At 44.1% G+C, this 6,524-nt stretch overlaps 1 non-coding gene across 1 annotated transcript; it reads left to right on the plus strand.

Annotated features, from left to right (window-relative positions):
* Positions 1-3,470: 3,470 nt before the first annotated feature.
* On the plus strand, positions 3,471-3,608 carry LOC119936961. Its single transcript, XR_005453889.1, has one exon. It is a non-coding gene; the product is annotated as a small nucleolar RNA SNORA7 (small nucleolar RNA).
* Positions 3,609-6,524: the final 2,916 nt, after the last annotated feature.

Below are 6,524 nucleotides of genomic sequence, written 5' to 3' on the forward strand. Positions count from 1 at the left end.
GGATACAAGCAAATCGGGTTGGACACAGTCCCTGACCCACATAGTGCTCACAATCTTAAACCCCACTTTACAGGTGAGGTAACTGAGGTCCAGAGAAATGAAGTGATTTGCCCAAGGTCACACAGCAGATAAGTGGCAGAGCTGGGATTAGAACTCATATCCCTCTGACTTCAAGGCCCATCCTCTTTGTATTAAGTAATGCTGTTGCAATTTATGTATATATATATATATATATATATATATTTGTATGTATGTATGTATTTATTTATTTATTTCTATTAATGTCTGTCTCCCCCCAGACTGTAAGCTTACTGTCTGCAGGGAATGTGTCCATTTTTGTTTTATTGTACTCTAGTGAGTGTTTAGTACAGTGCTTAGCCCACAGTAAGCGCTCAAGAAATATGATCGAAAGAATGAATGAATGAATGAATGAATGAATAAATTCTTCTCCTTAGCTAGATACAGTCAGGCTAGGTGGTAAGCCCGGTTCTATGGTATTTTTTAAGAGTTCTCTATTAAACAAGCACTGATCTAAGCACCAAAGTAGCTACAAGAAGCAGCGTGGCTTAGTGGAAAGAGCCTGGGCTTGGGAGTCAGAGGCCGTGGGTTCTAAACCCAGCTCTGCCACTAGTCAGCTGTGTGACTTTGGACAAGTCACTTAACTTCTCTGTGCCTCAGTTACCTCATCTTTAAAATGGGGATGAAAAGTGTGAGCCCCACGCGAGACAACCTGATTACCTTGTATCTACCTCAGCTCTTAGAACAGTGCTTGGCACATAATAAGCACTTAACAAATACCATCATCATTATTACATGATAATCAGGTCCCAAGTGGAGCTCACAGTCTAAGTAGAAGGGATGACGGGTATTGCACCACCGTTTTGGAAATGAGGGAACTGAGGCCCAGAGTAGTTAAGTGACTTGCTGAAGGTCACACAGCAGCTAGGGGTAGAGTCATGATTAGAACCCTAGACTGTAAGCCCGTTGTTGGGTAGGGACCGTCTCTATAAGTTGCCAGCTTGTACTTCCCAAGCGCTTAGTACAGTGCTTTGCACACAGTAAGCACTCAATAAATACGATTGAATGAATAAATGAATGAACCCAGGTGTTCTGACTCCCGGCCTGGGCTTGTTCCTTTAGGACACCTTAGATTGAGACTATGATCCTGCCCATTCAGTAAACTCTTTCACCTCAGCAATCTGGGATCATTACTGAAAGTCCCAGCAGCTCCAGGGACCTCCCTTGGAGTTTTCCAAGCTATTCATCGTGCCTCACTCACTGATGCTTCAGGACACTTATTAATAATAATGATGATAATAATACAATTTGTTAAGCACTTGCTATGCGCCAGGCACTGTATTAAATGCTGGGGTAGATACAAGCAAATTGGGGCTGGACACATAACAATAATAATAATTGTGGTATTCGTTAAGTGCTTACTGTGCGACAGGCACGCTACTAAGCACTGGAGTTCATTCAGTCATATTTATTGAGCGCTTATTGTGTGCACAGCACCGTACTAAGTGCTTGGGAAGTACACATCGGCAATATACAGAGACGGTCCCTACCCAACAATAGGCTCACAGCCTAGAAGGGGGAGACAGACAACAAAACGAAACAAATAATAGACAGGTGAATTACAGTGCCTGACACAGAGTTAGCACTTAAACACTACAATTATTATCATTTTTGTTACAAGGAATTAAGGAATTTTAGTGTTAATACAATTCATACAACACAGGCATACACTCACAAGGAGTAACGGATGGAGTGGTCACCTCCCCTTCGAAGGAAGGAATAACAGATCTGGGGAAGGTAATGAGGTCTGGATTATAGAGCAGATCCGCACGGGATCAACTGAAAAGATTAGGCCCCATTATTTCAAATGCAGCGGGGAAACTTGGGGCTAAAGGGACTCAAACTCAGTACCTTGTGATGAGGAGCCTGCGCAAGATGCAGGCAGTGACTCTTCTGCTCCTCCCTGGGACGCCGTGGCCTCCTCGGGCCCTTCTGGAGTGGATAAAAGCAAATGGAGTTGGACACAGTCCCTGTCCCACGTGGGGTTTATAGTCTTAATCCCCATTTTACAGATGAGGTAACTGAGGCACAGAGAAGTGAAGTGACTTGTCCAAAACCACACACAAGATAAGTGGTGAAGCTTGCCTGCTGTGTGACCTTGGGGAAGTCACTTCACTTCTCTGGGCCTCAGTTCCCTCATTGAGAAAATGGGGATTCATTATCTGGCCCCCCTCCCCCTCAGACTATGAGCCCCATGTGGGACAGGGAAAGTTTCCAACCTGATTCTTTTGTACCTACTCCAGCACTTAATAAAGTGTTTAGCACATAACATATGCTTAACAAATGCCATATTCATCCTCCTCCTTCTCCTTCTCCTTCTTTTCATTCGTTCAATCGTATTTATTGAGTGCTTATTGTGTGCAGAGCACTGTACTAAGCTCTTGGGAAGTACAATTTGGCAACATACAGAGATGGTCCCTACCCAACAACAGGCTCACAGTCTAGGAGGGGGAGACAGACAACAAAACAAAGCAAGTAGACAGGTGTCAATACAACAGAATAGATGAATAGAGTTATAGATTCTACATCATTAATAAAATAAATAATGTAATAAATATGTACAAATATACACAAGTGCTGTGGGGAAGGGGGTAGGGCAGAAGGAGGGAGTTGGGGAGATGGGGAGGGGAAGAGGAGCAGAGAAATGGGGGCTCTCAGTCTGGGAAGGCCTCCTGGAGGAGGTGAGCTCCCTGTAGGGCTTTGAAGGGAGGAAGAGAGCTAGTTTGGCTAGTTTTCTTCTCCTCTTCCTTTTCCTTTTCCTCCTTCTCATTCTCCTTCTCCTCCTCCTTTCCTTTCTCCCTTCCTTCTTTCCCTTCTTCTCCTCATTTCCTTCTCTTTCATCTTTTCTTCTCCTTCTTTTCTTTCTCCTTCATCTTCTCCTCATCCTCTTGCTCTTCCTCCATCACCTCCTCCTATTTTTCCTCCTTCTCCTTCTTAGTACATAATTTTACAGCTTTTTTTTGATAGGGTTTCCCGGGTGGCCTAGTGGAAGGAGCCAGGGCTTGCAAGTCAGGCAACTCAGGCTTTTATTCTGATTCTGCCCTTTATTTGCTGTGTGACTGGGGTCAAGTCGCTTACTCTCTCTGAGCCTCAGTTTCCTCATCTGTGAAATGGAAAAAGATATCTGTTCACCTTCCCTCTTTGACTTAAAGCCCCATGAGCAGCAGGGATTGTGTCTGACCTTTTTTCTACCCAGGTACTTGGCACTTAGTAAACCCTTAATAAATACCACTACCATCATCAAGTAAATGGTTCTGAAACAGCGGTAATTTAACTCCCTGGAGAAATCAAACATCTTTTCTCTCCAGCTGATGCCTAAGCAGAAATGGATACCAATTAAAACTTAAAAAGTAATTGGGAATAATTTTATTTTGCTTCTGTAAATATTCAGCTCTCTCCCAGGATCACACCTGGAGAGTTTCCAGTACTCTACCAGTCTCGGGTATGGGAGGGAGAGTGAAACAGAGGCATTCCCATTCCATTCCTAGCTTGGCCAGTGGCTAGTGAGTGGAAGGCAATCTGCTCCAAGTCAAGACTCCCCTGTTCTGGGCGGCAGTGGCCTGGGAGAGAGTCGAGGGCAGAGACTCGAGTTTACTGTATGCAAGAAGGTCATGGTAAACCACTTCTGTATTTTACCAAAAAAACTCTATGGATACACTACCAGAACTATTGCAGGTCGAGGTGGACACTGTGGGAGAGATGTTTCTGTGGAGTTGCTATGGTTCGGAGATGATTTGACAGCAAAAGACAAAACAAAGAAGCAGCTTGGCCTCATAGAAAGAGCCTGGCTGGGCCTGGGGGTGTAGAGACCTGGGTGATGATCCTGGCTCTGCTAATTCTCCGTTATGTGACGTTGGGCAAGTCACTTAACATTGCTGTGCCTCAGTTACCTCATCTGTAAAATGGGGATTGGAACTGTGAGCTCCACGTGGGACGGGGACTGTGTCCAACTGCATTTGCTTGGGTCCAACTGGATTTGCTTGTATCCATCCCAGTGTTCGATACAGTGCCTGGCACAGAGTAAGTGCTTAACAAATACCACAATTATTATTATTATTATTATAACTTCGGGTGCCTCTTACACAGCCAATCACAGCTTAACCCACCGTTTTCCCATTTGTCCACCTCATTTCCTGTTTCTCAGTATGGATTGATTGGGTGGGTTGTAATTAAAGTGGTTCCAATCTATTTTGGTATTGACTAACGTGCAATTTCCCATCTCTTCTTTCTTTATGTCTTCTTAAAAGAAACCTGGATGTGTCCAAGACTTCTAAAGGTCATATGCTCCGTGCTCCTGCCTCCAGGTAATTATGGTATTTGTTAGGCATTCACTATGTGCCAGGCACTGTACAAAGACAGTACAGACATGAAAATCCAAGTTTTGTAAGGGAGAAAAACAGTGCATTTTCCTGGATTTGATCCAACATCAGACCCTGTTGTTGTCTAAATTGGAGTTGGTAGAAGAAACTGGGCTTCAAAGCTGCCTTAAAATAATGGTATTTATTTGGCCAAGCACTGGTAGGGAAGGGAAGCAATGTGGCCAAGTGGATAGAGCACAGGCCTGAGAGTCAGAGGGACCTGGGTTCTAATCCCATCTTTGCCACCTACCTGCTGTACGACCTTGGGGAAGTCACTTTGCTTCTCTGGGCCTCAGTTACCGCATCTAAAAATGGGGATTAAGAATGGGAACCCAGTGTGGGACAGGGACTTTGTTCAACTCAATTACCTTGTATCTACTCCACTGTTTAGTTCAGTGCCTGGGACATAGTAAGTGCATAAAAAATACCACAATTATTATTATTATTCATTCATTCAATCATATTTATTGAGCACTCACTGTGTATACAGCACTGTACTAAGTGCTTGGGAAAGTACAATGAAGCTATAAAGAGAGACAATACCAGCCCACAGCAAGCTCACAGTCTAGAGCGGGGGAGACAGACTTCAATACAAATAAACACGCATCAATATAAATAAATAAAATTACAGATCTATCCACAAGTGCTGTGGGGTGGGGAGAGGGGGGAAGAGCAAAGGAAGCAAGTCAGAGAGATGCAGAAGGGAGTGGAGCTTAGTCTGGGAAGGGCTCTTGGTAGAGCTGTGCCCTCAGTAAGATTTGAAGAGGTAGGATGTGGGCCAGGGGTCGGCGGTGGGACAGGCAAGAATGAGGCACATTGAGGACGTTAGTGGCACCCGAGGAGTGGAGTGCATGGGCTGGGTTGTAGAAGGAAAGAAGCGAGGTGAGGCTGAAGGGCAAGGTCCACTTGGGACAACCTAACTACTTAGAACAGTACTTGGCACATAGCAAGTGCTTTACAAACAAATGTCTTCATTAATTAATTAATATTCCCATCACTCCTCCTACTATTCATTCACTACTTCCCACTAGCTCCCTCTCCTGCCTCCTGCCTTCCTTGTCTCCCAGCCTCCTAGTGAAAAGGATTAGAATCATGGTCCCCATCCCTGCATTAAATCAGATCCCATCGGGACCATGGCCCTGATCCCAAGATACATGGCCTTCAACCTATTCAATCAATCAATCAACCGTATTTATTGAGCACTTACTATGGGCAGAACATGGTACTAATAGCTTGGAAGACCCTTTCATGTCTGACAGACAGTTACTTTCCCAATCTTCAAGGACTTATTGACCGTAAGAGACCTTCCCCGAATAAACCCTCATTTCCTCTTCTCCCACTCCCTTCTCTTTCGTCCTGTTTTGCTCCCTTTATTCACTCATTATCATCATCAATCGTATTTATTGAGCGTTTACTGTGTGCAGAGCACTGTACTAAGCGCTTGGGAAGTACAAGTTGGCAACATATAGAGACAGTCCCTTCCCAGCAGTGGGCTCACAGTCTAAAAAGGGGAGACAGAGAACAAAACCAAACATACTAACAAAATAAAATAAATATTTAGCACTTACGTGCATATTTGTAATTTACTTATTCATATTAATGTTTGGTTCTCTCTCTAGAATGTAAGCTTGTTGTGGGTAGTGGACGTAACTACTAACTTCTATTGTACTCTTCCAAGTGTTTAGTACAGTGCTCTGCACACAGTAAGGCTCAATAAACACGATTGATTGATTGATTGACTGAGCAAGGAGCAGTGGGAATGAGAGGTCATGAAAGAGAAGCAGTGTGACCTGGTGGAAAGAGCACTGGCCTAGAAGTTGGGGGACCTACGTTCTAATCTGGGCTCTGCCTCTTGCCCATTGTGTGAACTTGGGCCAGTCACTTCACTTCTGTGGGCCTCGGTTTCCTCCTCTTAAAATGTGAATTTGATAATAGTAGTTGTTAAGCTCTTACTATGTGCCAAGCAGTGTTCTATTTGATGATGATGATGATATTTGCTAAGCAACTACTATGTGCCAAGCACTGTTCTAAGCACTGAGATAGATACAAGGTAATCAGGTTGTCCCACGTGGGGCTCACAGTCCTAAT

Source organism: Tachyglossus aculeatus, chromosome 1 (genome assembly GCF_015852505.1).
Source record: "Tachyglossus aculeatus isolate mTacAcu1 chromosome 1, mTacAcu1.pri, whole genome shotgun sequence".
Taxonomy (NCBI): domain Eukaryota; kingdom Metazoa; phylum Chordata; class Mammalia; order Monotremata; family Tachyglossidae; genus Tachyglossus; species Tachyglossus aculeatus.